Below are 11,287 nucleotides of genomic sequence, written 5' to 3'. Positions count from 1 at the left end.
GGCCGCGCCCCCGACAACACTGCCGACTCCGCCTGGTGGGGTGCGAGGCCCCAGATCACGGCCGGCGCCTTGCCGTGGACACCCCGGCGGCCTCGCCCGGCGCTGGGGCCTAGAGGGAGGCCCGCGTAGCCACCCTGCGCCGCCCCCCCGCGGCAGCACCGTATAGGACAGCAGGCCTGACCGTGAGCCCGGCCCTGCTCACTCCAGCCCTTTGGCCTGCTCTTTCTGCCAGCGCTCGTCGTCTCTTCTGCAACTCTCGCAGCTCTCCTGGCCGCCTTGCTCAACCTTGCTGTGAAATACGAGCTCACTCCTCTAAACGAGATAACAGGGTTTTATTGAGGGACAGAGTCAGTAAAGCAAAAGCAACAGCGCTGGGTGCACGACCGTAGCCAGAGGCGCGCTGATGAGCATTTGTTACAGGTTTATATACTTTCACTATTGCATTACCCATATACATAGTCATAATTCCCGCGTATAGGCAGGGAATATTATATCTAGCTCCAGGACCTTATTATCATAAGTCTCCTCCTCTTGGCATCTGTGTGCTGCTCTGCGGTGATTGTGGGCAGGGGTCTTGAGGATGAAGTAAGCAGTCTTCCTCATGTGAGGAGGGGTCTTCAAGATGAAGTAAGCAGTCTTCATCATGCTGTACTCTTCACCTTTGGCACACTTGGATGCCCCAGTAATCACAGAACTAGCTGAACCCAGCCGTATCTGTAATTCTTCTGATAGCTGGCAAAGATTTAGAACAGCGTGACCTTCCTGCAAAATTTATTGCAGGAGGGGCAGACAGGGAGTATCCCAAGCTAGCAGATGTTTGGGAGCTTCTGTCTCTAAACTAACTGATAAGTAGAAGGATGGTGTGAAATAACTCATTCAGGTTTAGTCAGGCCACTAAATTCCACAGACTTACAACACAAACATTGATCTTTCTCTTCGACCTAAGTTAGGCTAAAAGTACTTTAGCCCTATGTTGTCCAGGCACTAGCTTTCCTCATATCAAAACACACACCCCCCTTTTCTTTTACTTTTACAAATTTTTTTGTTGTTTGACTCCATTTTGCTCAAGAGTCCTGGCCATTTTCAACTTGTTGCCTAATCTTGTGTCTTCAGCGAGCTTTGTTTCTGTTACTGCGAACTCACACAGTTACATCCACGTAGTAACACCTATGATTTCCGAAAGCCAGTACATTTATGTGCTTATCACAAATGAATATGCATGTTTGTGTGTAATAAATATCTGCTTGCTTAACCCCTCGGTGTGCAAGTCAGGAGGAGTGACCCCCCTTGCAGCCGGCGCCATGATAAACATACCTGCTTTATAACTCCCTTTGAGTTGTAGAGTCTCATTCCGTGCATCAGTTTCTTTTCTCAATAATCTTGTAAAAAGTATTAAAGTCTTGTTTTTGCAGTTAGCCGAAAGATGGCGGTTAAGGCGTGAAAACTTTGGCAGGAGCTGGGTTAGTGCTTACAGTGTAGGGAAGCCATCCCACACAAGCAGGTTGGCGAGGCGGGGCCGGGGGTGGGAGGGTAGTGAGCTCTCAAAGGAAGTAATGCACTCTGTACCCGGGGGTGGACTTGGTGTGGGTAACTTAGGCACTTCAGATAGGCTGTAAACCTTGGAGTACCTAGCCAATAGGGAAACAAGGGAGGGACTCTGCGGTCGGAGGTGGGCCATCAAAAGGTCATAAAAGCCTTGTGACCAGGGTGTGCCTCCTTACTACAAGGCCTGTTTTTGCAAAAACTTGAAATAAAGAGATGCTTCACTGTTGTGTCTAAGCTGAGCCTTTACAAGAAGCATTTTTAAGTTTCTAACAATCCTACGGCAAGCACAGGCCACTTTGTGAAAGCCAAGTCAAATGAAGCTATTTGAAAGTTGTTCCTAAGGAGCAGGCAACTTCCATGTTGCCCCACGGGAGCCCAGAGGGAGCCCTGCTCAGCCCCACTGTGACATCATAGAACTGGGCACCCATACAGCGTGGTGGGGCAGGGAGAGAGCCCACAGCTGCGCGTGACTGTTGCCCTGAGCAGGGACACTCCTGTGGACGGGCAGCGCGGAGCTGCTGCTGGAGCTGGTTTTGCCTGAGGAGCCCAGATTGCTGAGGCTTAGGAGGAAGAGCTGAGCAGGGAGGCTGCCTTTGCCCAGAGATGGAAAGGAGAAAGGCATCACGGAAAAGAGGCCAAGGGGCCTTAAATGTCTCCTTTGAGAGCGAGACTGACCAGCAGTCAGTAGGAGAGACTGCAGGGCAGAGCCACCGCCAGGCGACTAGGTACGAAGTTGGCCGCTCGTGCCTGGGGCATCAGGTTAGGACGGTAGCTGGGACATGGCCTAATACAGCCAGCAGGTCATGGATCAGCATGGGGAAGCTGACAGCCACTTCTGCACAAGAGCCCTGTGCATTGCCAAGCCCCCTTCTGGTGGGCCTTGGCTGAAAGCATGGCTTGCTCTCCCAGCCAAAAGGCAGTGTGCAGCAGGGGCTTCCTTATACTGTGAGGGTTGGGGCCCAGCTTTGCCCGGGGGAGGGGGGTCCCAGCCCCTGGCACCTCAGGTTGGTCTCCTGGGACCCGCCTGACTGACAGAGGGAGGCTGCATGGGGAGGAGAGCTCAGCCCCAGGAAAGAGGTGCGGGATAGTGGTTGGGGCAGCAGTCCGTGCCCCCTGTGTGAACAGCCACTGAGAGGAGCTGCTGAGAGGCATGTTGGGGCAGGGAACACGGAGGGAGGGGATGAGAATCAGGCTGTGCTGCGGCGTCACCGAAAGTCGGTAGAATAAGACTCCTTAACACCAGCCATAGAATCCTAGAACAGTTAGGGCTGAAAAGGACATTAAGATCATCTCGTTCCAACACCCCTGCCATGGGCAGGGACATCCTGCCCTAAATCACCCTTCAGATACTGGAAGGCTGCTCTGAGGTCTCCACGCAGCCTTCTCTTCTCCAGGCTGAACAGCCCCAGCTTTCTCAGCCTGTCTTCATACAGGAGGTGATTGAGCCCCCTGATCATCCTCGTGGCCCTCCTCTGGACTTGTTCCAACAGTTCCATGTCCTTTTCATGTTGAGGACACCAGAACTGCACACAATACTCCAAGGGAGGTCTCATGAGAGCAGAGGAGAGGGGCAGGATCACATCCTTCGACCTGCTGGTCGCTCTCCTCTTGATGCAGGCCAGGATACGGTTGGCTTTTTGGGCTGTGAGCGCGCACTGAAGCCGGCTCGTGCTCATTTTTCTCATCAAATGTAGCATTAAGAAGCAGGCATTATTTATTATGGCACCCGATGCATGGGGGAATTGCTCCACCAAACGTGCATGTCGATTCTTACAGATTTCTTGCTTATGAGAATTCATCTCATACATATACGTTATAATTCCCAGGGACCTTGTGCATAATTTCTTCCCAGAATTAACTGACGTAGGTTGCAACCTACTAGAGCATGCATGGTAGCTCGCTCTGGCGGTCGTAGGGGTCGTTACTTCTCTCTTGTCTTCCTCGGGTTATCCAAAGGTCACACGGAGGATGATGAAGATGTGATAGTTCATCTTTTTCTCGCTGTAGCAATCCTCCACACCGCAGTGTCAGATGTCCTTCTTGATTGCCTGCAAGAGCTGGTTCTCTGTGAAGCACATGTATATATTATAATGTGTTTCCATGGTATGAATGGGCTACTTTTAGCTGAGTTTGCAAGCCTCGAGTCACTTAAAACAATTGAGCATTGTAGGAGCGGTTTTAGATGTATTATCAGGGTGCGCTTCCAGTGGTGGAGACTGCTGCTGCTGCCACCAGCTTTTTCCTCTTCCTCCACTGCAGGCCTGTAAAGCAAAGGCTGGGGAAAGGAGAGAGGGGGCCCCTGGAAGCAGCCCAGCTGTGCTGTCCTCTCTTGCTGCAGCTGGAACATCTCTTGGGAGGCTTCCACAGGCTTAGATCTGGCAAGGGCCTTGGTCCTCACAGCGTGAGCGCTGCGAGCAATTGGCATCTTTTTCTCTTCCTCCCACAGGAGCCTTTTCACAGAGGTGGAGCTGACGAAACGCATTTCTCAGTCCAATCCCAGCTCATCCGCTCGAGGGCCACCAAAGTGTCATGACAAGGCCACAGCACTTGCAAGTAAGCTCAGCACTGGTTCTTGCTGCAGAGTCCTTGGGGGTGAGCTCCGAGAGCTGCACTGTGCCACAAGCCTGGCAAAATGTCACGAGTGGCTGGAGAAATGCAGGCTGCCCTGCTCTTCACCCCAGAGAGGTGGTGCCTAGGACTCGGTGCTTGCCTCCCTGCAGGGAGCCAAAACACTCTTGGCTGAGCATCCTGGAGAAGAGACCTCAAGAGAGAGGCCTAACTTTTCTCTGGTTTCTTTGCCCAGGGACGGTCTTCAGCCTTGTTTGCCGCCCAGCAAGTATCCTTGCATCCCCGTGGAGATACTTGCTGATCATGTGCATCTTCACTGTGTATGTACTACCTGTTTCTGCTGTTGGGCTTTTGGGGAGGCGGTAGCCTCATGCTGCAGGGGTCAGGGTGCAGGGAGGGAGGGGGTGAGAACTGGGCTGTGCTGCCGCCTGTGCTTCAAGCAGTGGGGACTGCTGCTGCCGCCGCCAACTTCTTGCTCTTCCTCCACTGCAGGCTGCATCTTTGCTGTAAAGCAAAGATGGGGAGAGGAATATGTATGTAACTACATGTTTCTGTGTTGGATACGGGGAGCAAGAAGACGTCTGAGGGCCGGTGCAAGCAAAGGGGAGAGCAAGGGGTGTTCCTCAGCCAGCTTCCCACTCTCACGAGCACTGCTCGTCTTGTGGCCATTCTCAGGGAGAGCCAAGAGTAAAGCCCCTGGGCGGTCTCACTGCCACACATTCGCCAGAGGCCCAGATTTTGGTCATGGTAGGACAAACTGCTGTGTAGCCAGATGCAGGGGTGCAGAGCCAACAGTCTTGATTTGCTCAACCTCTTTACTTTCTGGGAGTAGTGAGTCCTGGAGTTCTTTTGGGGAAGAGCTGCTGGCAGTTTTGAAAGGTGTGGACAGAAAGTGTTCCTTCTGGGCGCTTCCCTGGCAGCTGTCTGTCAGCAGCAGGCTTCCAAAACAGTGGCTTTCCTGCCTGGAAGTGGTAATGCCGCTGCTTTGCTCAAAACCTGGCTCATTGACAGACATAGGACACCCTCCTTTTTCAGGCAAAAGATGGCCGTGCACAAGAAGAGGTGCTTGAAATTCATTATCTTCTTGCTTCCGATGGTTCTTGGTGAGTCTGCCTGAGCACACATTTGAGAGTAACAGCCTGGTTGTGCTGGATGCCAGCTTTTCTTTTTGGCCCATACGTGTGGAAACTCGCAGGGTCCAAGTGCTTCTGGAGTGCGTCCTTGACAAGGACTTGCTTTTCAGCTACCAGTAAGACTGGTAGCCTCCCAGCCATGCTGCTGCACTGGCCACAGAACCAAAGGGTTTGCTTAGTCTGCAAGCCTGCGAGAGAAGGGAGTATGTATTTCCAAGCCTGAACGGGGGGATACCCAGAGGGGCTGTGCAGGGTGACTGATGCCCCTCCTGATACCTCTCCTGGCTGATGCAGCCTGGTCTCGGGGCTCACAGAAGCAGTAAGGGGAAATGGGGAATAGCTCTGGGTCACCGAGCACACCTGAAGATCGTGGCTACACAGTGCCCTGAAGCCTGTGGTGATGGCTTCCAGTCAGAGGCACGTCCTCTCTCTGCACCCCATGTTCCCCACCTCCTCGGCTTACCTGCTGCCCCAGCCACAAGGCAACCAGGAGGAGACCACGGTGCTGCAGGGATCACTAGCAACCCAGGTCAAGTAACTGTCTCTTGGTGATGTGTATTGCAGCTGGTGTTTACTGTGGGACCTCCCTGCCAGTGTGGACAATGCGGGCAGAGGCACAGAGAGAGGTTGGTGACCCTTTGGGACAGGCAGCTCCTGCAAGGGAGCAGTGCTGACAGTGGCTGGCTAAATCATGGGCTTCTCTGTGTGCACACAGAGTGACCCAAAGAAGCAGCAGCTTTTGCCGGGGCTTCCTAGGGAAGCCTCTCCTGGGAAGCCCCAGCAGCTCTGGGGGTGGATACTCTAACAGAGCGTTTTTCCCTTTCAGGATCTGACATGGGCATCTGCAGCAGAAACAAAGATGCTGAGGTAAGAGATGTTTCCTGGGCTGGAATTGATCTGTGCAGAAGCATCAGCCAACCTGTCACGGTTTAATCCCGGCCGGTAACTCAGCACCACGCAGCCTCTCGCTCACTCCCCCTCTTCTCTCTCCCCGTGCTCCCCGAGGGATGGGGAGGAGAATCAAAAGAATGTAGCTCCCATGGGCTGAGATAAGAACAGTCCAGTAACTAAGGTATAACACAAACCGTTGCTGCTACCACCAGTAACAATAATGATGAAAGGAATAACAAGGGAAGAGAATACAACCACTCACCATCCGCGGACCGATACCCAGCCCGACCAGAGCAGTGATCGAGCCCTTCCGGGTAACTGCTCTGGGTTTCTATAGTGGGCATGAAGTGCTGTGGTATGGAATACCTCTTTGGCTAGTTTGGATCAGGTGTCCTGTCTCTGCTTCTTCCCGGCTTCCCCTCCTCCCTGGCAAAGTGTGAGACTCACAAAGTCCTTGGTCAGAGTAAACATGACTGAGCACCAACTAAAAACATCGGTGTTATCAGCGCTGTTCCCAGGCTGAAAGTCAAAAGCACAGCGCTGCACCAGCTACTGAGAAGGAGAAAAATGACTGCTACAGCTGAACCCAGTACAGCCTCGTGCTACCTGCACCCATTTTTCTAACAGCCACGGTTCCCGTACTTCCCTCTGGCCACTGCCTTTCTTTCAGCCTGGGGAGGAAGGGAAGCATTCACAAAGCAGAAAGCCCCTGTGTCTCTGCTCTTTGCTGAGCTCAGACGCTCCCAAGGGAATGGGCTGCTCTCTGACAACGTCTGCTTTCCTGTTCCTGCAGGAATTTGCACACCTCTTTGACAGAGCAAACCCAAAAGTTGCAGCTTCTGCTGGAGGAGATGGCTCATCTGGAGGTGGAGATAAGCAGTTTGAAGAAGGTAACCCTGCATTTTGGAGAAGAAGGCTTGGCTGGGCAGAAGCCCTGAGGAAGCACTCCTTGGGATTAGTAGTGGGCTCAGCCTGCTGGCCGCAGCAAGCCAGCCTTTGCCAGGGGATTGCTGGGTGAGCTGTGGCACTGCCCAGGCCCTTCTCTGGGCCCAGGTTAACTGGTGCTTTAGGCAATGCGGGTCTTCCAACAGCCTTCCCTTGGCACGGGCACCTCCGGCTGCTGTGGCTGGGCCCTGAGCAGCAGTGAGACCCAGGCCCTCTCCCATGGCCAGCCATCGTGGGCATGGCCTGAGCAAGGAAGGTGGGACAAAGGGAGTGAGGACACCATGGTCGTGGCCGCAGATACTGTGCTCGTGACTCACGTCAGCTGCAGGCTCTGAGCTTACTGGACAAGGCGTGCCTTGTGTTTCTGACACTGACCCTTTGCCTTTCTGGGTGCTGGCAGCCATGCTGAACTGCCTGCTGATGTGCTCGTTTTCTGTGCTTGTTTGCGTCTTTCCCAGGAGAGTCAGGAGGTGAACCAGGCAGCGCTGGAGCTGGCTTCGGAAATCTACGTCGAAAGATCTGACTGGGCCCTGAAAAGTGCTGGTATGGACACAGCAGCCCATTCTCCTTGCCATGCACTTGTCTGTAGCACTCCCCAAAGGAGGATGTCCTGCAGGTGCTGCTCTCCAAAGCAGGGGAGCTGAAAGCAGGGGAGCTTCATGAGGTCCGAGAGCAAGTCTGTGGCAGTGGCTCTCTTGGATTCCCTCCTGGTCCCACCTCTGCGCAGGTGCCTCTGGCACTGCCCCACACACATTCCAGGGCTGATGGAGGGGCTCCTTTCCTCATCAATGCATTTGGAAAGGGAACGGATGGCTCATCCTTTATTGCCCACACAGCAAGCCCTCAGCTTTGGTCTGCTGTCATTCACCGGCACCCTCAGACCTTCTACTTGTGGTGCTGAGAGGAGCAGACACCAGGCATACGGGTGCTGCCGTCCTGCGCAGCTGGCACCCCTACCAGCATGGAGATGAGGAGAGGACTGAGAGACACGGAGCTGTCCAGCAGCATCAGAAAGAGGGTCTGAGTACGGGGTCCTACTCTGTGGCCTCTTGCAGTCACCTGCTCTCCCTTCCTTACAGGTGCCATCATTGACATGCAGAGAACTTCAAAGACTTATGACTGCAAAGAGAATTGAGTCTGCAGGCTTTCACGGTTCTTCCACGCTCCCAACTCTCCTGATCTGATTTTGCAGGTATTGTAGCAGAAATCACCGGTGCATGTTTCCTTCCTGTGGAGCTGGGGACTGACCTTAGGGGTTGTCCTCTCAGTCCAGTGGTGATGCTCAAGCCCACAGTGCTGATCTGTTGCCTGAAACCAAAGCTTGAACTCAGGGCTGGGCTTGCTAGAAAGCAGTGGTTCCCCTCAGGAGGGGAACAGAGCTCAGCTGCTGCATCTTGCCCACAGTCCTCTGTCACGGCTGGGTGAACGACTTTCTCCCTGGTGACCTCATTTCCATACTCACCCCTAACAGTACCTTTTTGGGGTGGGAGGCAGGGGGTCCTCTGCAGAGCCACTGGGCACAGAGGTGTATCTGTAAGGCCCGGACTAGGTTGGCTTAGTAACAGGGATTCTCCTCTTTCCGTAATACCGAGAGGCTGCTGCGTTTGCCCATTTCCCCAGACGTGCCTCATTTTCAAGCTGGAATAGACCCCCCAGACACACCAGCACCTGTGCTTCAAGCTACATGAGCAGCTGTGTTGAACTGAACGTGGGCTCACCTTTCATTGCTCTCACATTCTGATTGCAGCCGGATATTTCGCCAGGAAAGTGCTGGCCTTTACAAGGGCACCAGGGCCAGGTGGTCATCAGGTTGCCAGCACGAGTTCATCTGACTGCTGTCAGCGTGCAGCACATCTACAAAGAGGTCTCTCCATCTGGGACCGTCCTCAGTGCCCCCCGAGACATCGCTGTCTTTGTAAGTCTCTGCTGGGTGCTGCTGGCTGGCATGTGGCCCTGGGGGAAAGCTGTGACTGGAACTTGCTTGCTTTGTGCATCCTTGGAGGTTCGTGTCCTGCTTTCTCCTAAGCCCTGCAGCGCACTTGCAGGATACTTCAGGGGGTCTAGAGGTTCCATCCCTCTCAGGACTCGTTCTGGTGAGAGCACCTTGAATAAAACACAAGGTGGAGACAGTGCTTAACTGCTGCTAGAGCCCCAGGAGAGGCTGAGTAGATAACAGCCCACGCAGCATGTGCCGATCCAGCACACACAAACATCCTCTTTGTTGGAACAAGCCTGAGCTTCTCTCCTTCCTCCTTGTGCTTTTCCCTCGAGGGAGTGAATGTGGACAGAGAAGAGGAAACTCTCCTTGGGATGTTCGTGTACGACGTGGCAAAAGAGGCCATTCAAACCTTCCCTCTGAAGGTACGGTCCACGCAGGAGGGCAAGATGCCCAGGAGAAAACCAGGAGTGCCTGCAAGTCCGTGGCAGGAAGAGCGTGAATGCTCTCTCCCCTGGCACAGGGGCCCGGACCACTGCCGGGGAGGTGTGGTGGAGCTGGGAGGGCTGAGTAGCCTGCGGTGGTGGTAGCAGCAACAGCTTTGCAGGGGCAGGGTTGTTCCCGTGGGAGCTTCAGTCCTGAGAGAGCCCTGGCTGCAGCTGCTGCCTTCAGCGGAGCCAGCTGCACACAGGGCCTCTCCACCAAAGCAACATCTTCGTGCCAGGAGAAATAGAGATGCCTGGTGGGGAAAGCTGCCAGGCAGCATTGTCGCTCCACCCTGTGGCCTGCTGACAGGCTGGACAGTGTCCTTTGCTCCCAGCACAACACGTCCCTTTTCTCCTGGTGCCCTCACACCTGCCAGCAGGAAGGCAGGCAGAGAGGATAGCGGGAGCTTCATGGGGTTTCACACCACCTGTCTCACGCATAGGACCTCCCCAGCCTCTCTGTCAACACGGAGCAAGCTGCAGAGGGAAAGGGGCGAAGGGAAGGGAGCTGCAGTCCCCAGCAGGCCAGGCTGCAGAGGGTGCCTTCTCCCTTCCCATGCCTCCAGTCTCTGCAGGAGCCCCGCTGCCAGCAGGGAGCCTCGGGTGCCTACAGCCACTCCGACCCACTTTTGGAAGCTTGTTCCTGAGCAGGAGCAGGGCTGGCAGGGGCAGAAACGTCAACGGCACCGTCACACTTAACGCCTCAGTTTCCTTGTCACTCTCTTCACAGAACACACAGAGAGCCTTTTCACACATCAAACTTACCGTGAAGAGCAACTGGGGAAACACAGCCTACACCTGCATTTATCGAGTGCAGGTTCATGGAAAGATGGCAAAACCAGAAAACCTCAACTGAAACCAGAGAAGGAAAAGAACACAAATAAAAAAGAGGGAGGAGGGATAAATGGTTTGTCAGATCAGAGTGGTGTAGAAGATCTGTCTCCAAAGTAGGGTGTGCAGGAAGGACCACTGGGGGATGGGTAGGAGCACCCGCTGACATGGCTACAGGGCAGCCTGCAGGCAGCGGATGTGGGTCACCAACAATCCTTGGGACAGCTCCTTGGGGCTGCCAGGGGCTTGTGAGCTCCCCCTTTTAATTTCCCAGTAGAGGGGCTGGAGAAGCACCGGGTTCCCCAGTGCACCATCAAAGGGGTGTGTGTGATGGCTGCCTTCTCCCGGGGATGGTTTCAGGGGTGTGCAGCCAGGGGTACCCAGGGTTGTCCTTCCAAGCAGGGTCCCTGCACCCCAGGGGCTGTGTGCTGGAGCAGTCTGGGGGAAGTCATCTTCCTGCTGAAAGACCCAGCACAGGACAGCTGAGACCAAAGCTGATGGACAGATGAGATCTTCTGAACAGCTCTTTGATATCTCGTCTGAATTTCATCTGACACAACACCCCCATAGGCGCTCCTTCCATGTTCCTATTTCCTTACTGCCGGAGGGCAGGACTGGCTCTGCCAGAGCCCCCAGCAGAGCCCCCTCCTTCCACTGACACCCTCAGCCTGCAGCAACCAGAGCTCATGGAAGGGACCTGCCAAAAGTCTTCCTGAAACCAGAGAAGAGGCAGTTTCAGGGTGTTCTGTGAGAAATGCATTAGGTTTCACTCAGAGAATTCTCCCCTAAATTGCCACTGTCTTTTCCCTTTTGGAAAGCCCCCATAACAAGAAGCAGCAAATGTCCAGTGGCAGCTCCGTCACCCGCTTCCTCCGCCTGCCATTTGCAGACACGTGGGAGCTGCAGCTCTTGCATGCCTGACTCTTCCTCGGCATCTACCTGGCTGTGCTCCT

This window comes from Psittacula echo, assembly GCF_963264785.1.
Source record: "Psittacula echo genome assembly, contig: SCAFFOLD_89, whole genome shotgun sequence".
Classification (NCBI taxonomy): domain Eukaryota; kingdom Metazoa; phylum Chordata; class Aves; order Psittaciformes; family Psittacidae; genus Psittacula; species Psittacula echo.
This window is presented reverse-complemented; position numbering follows the sequence as displayed.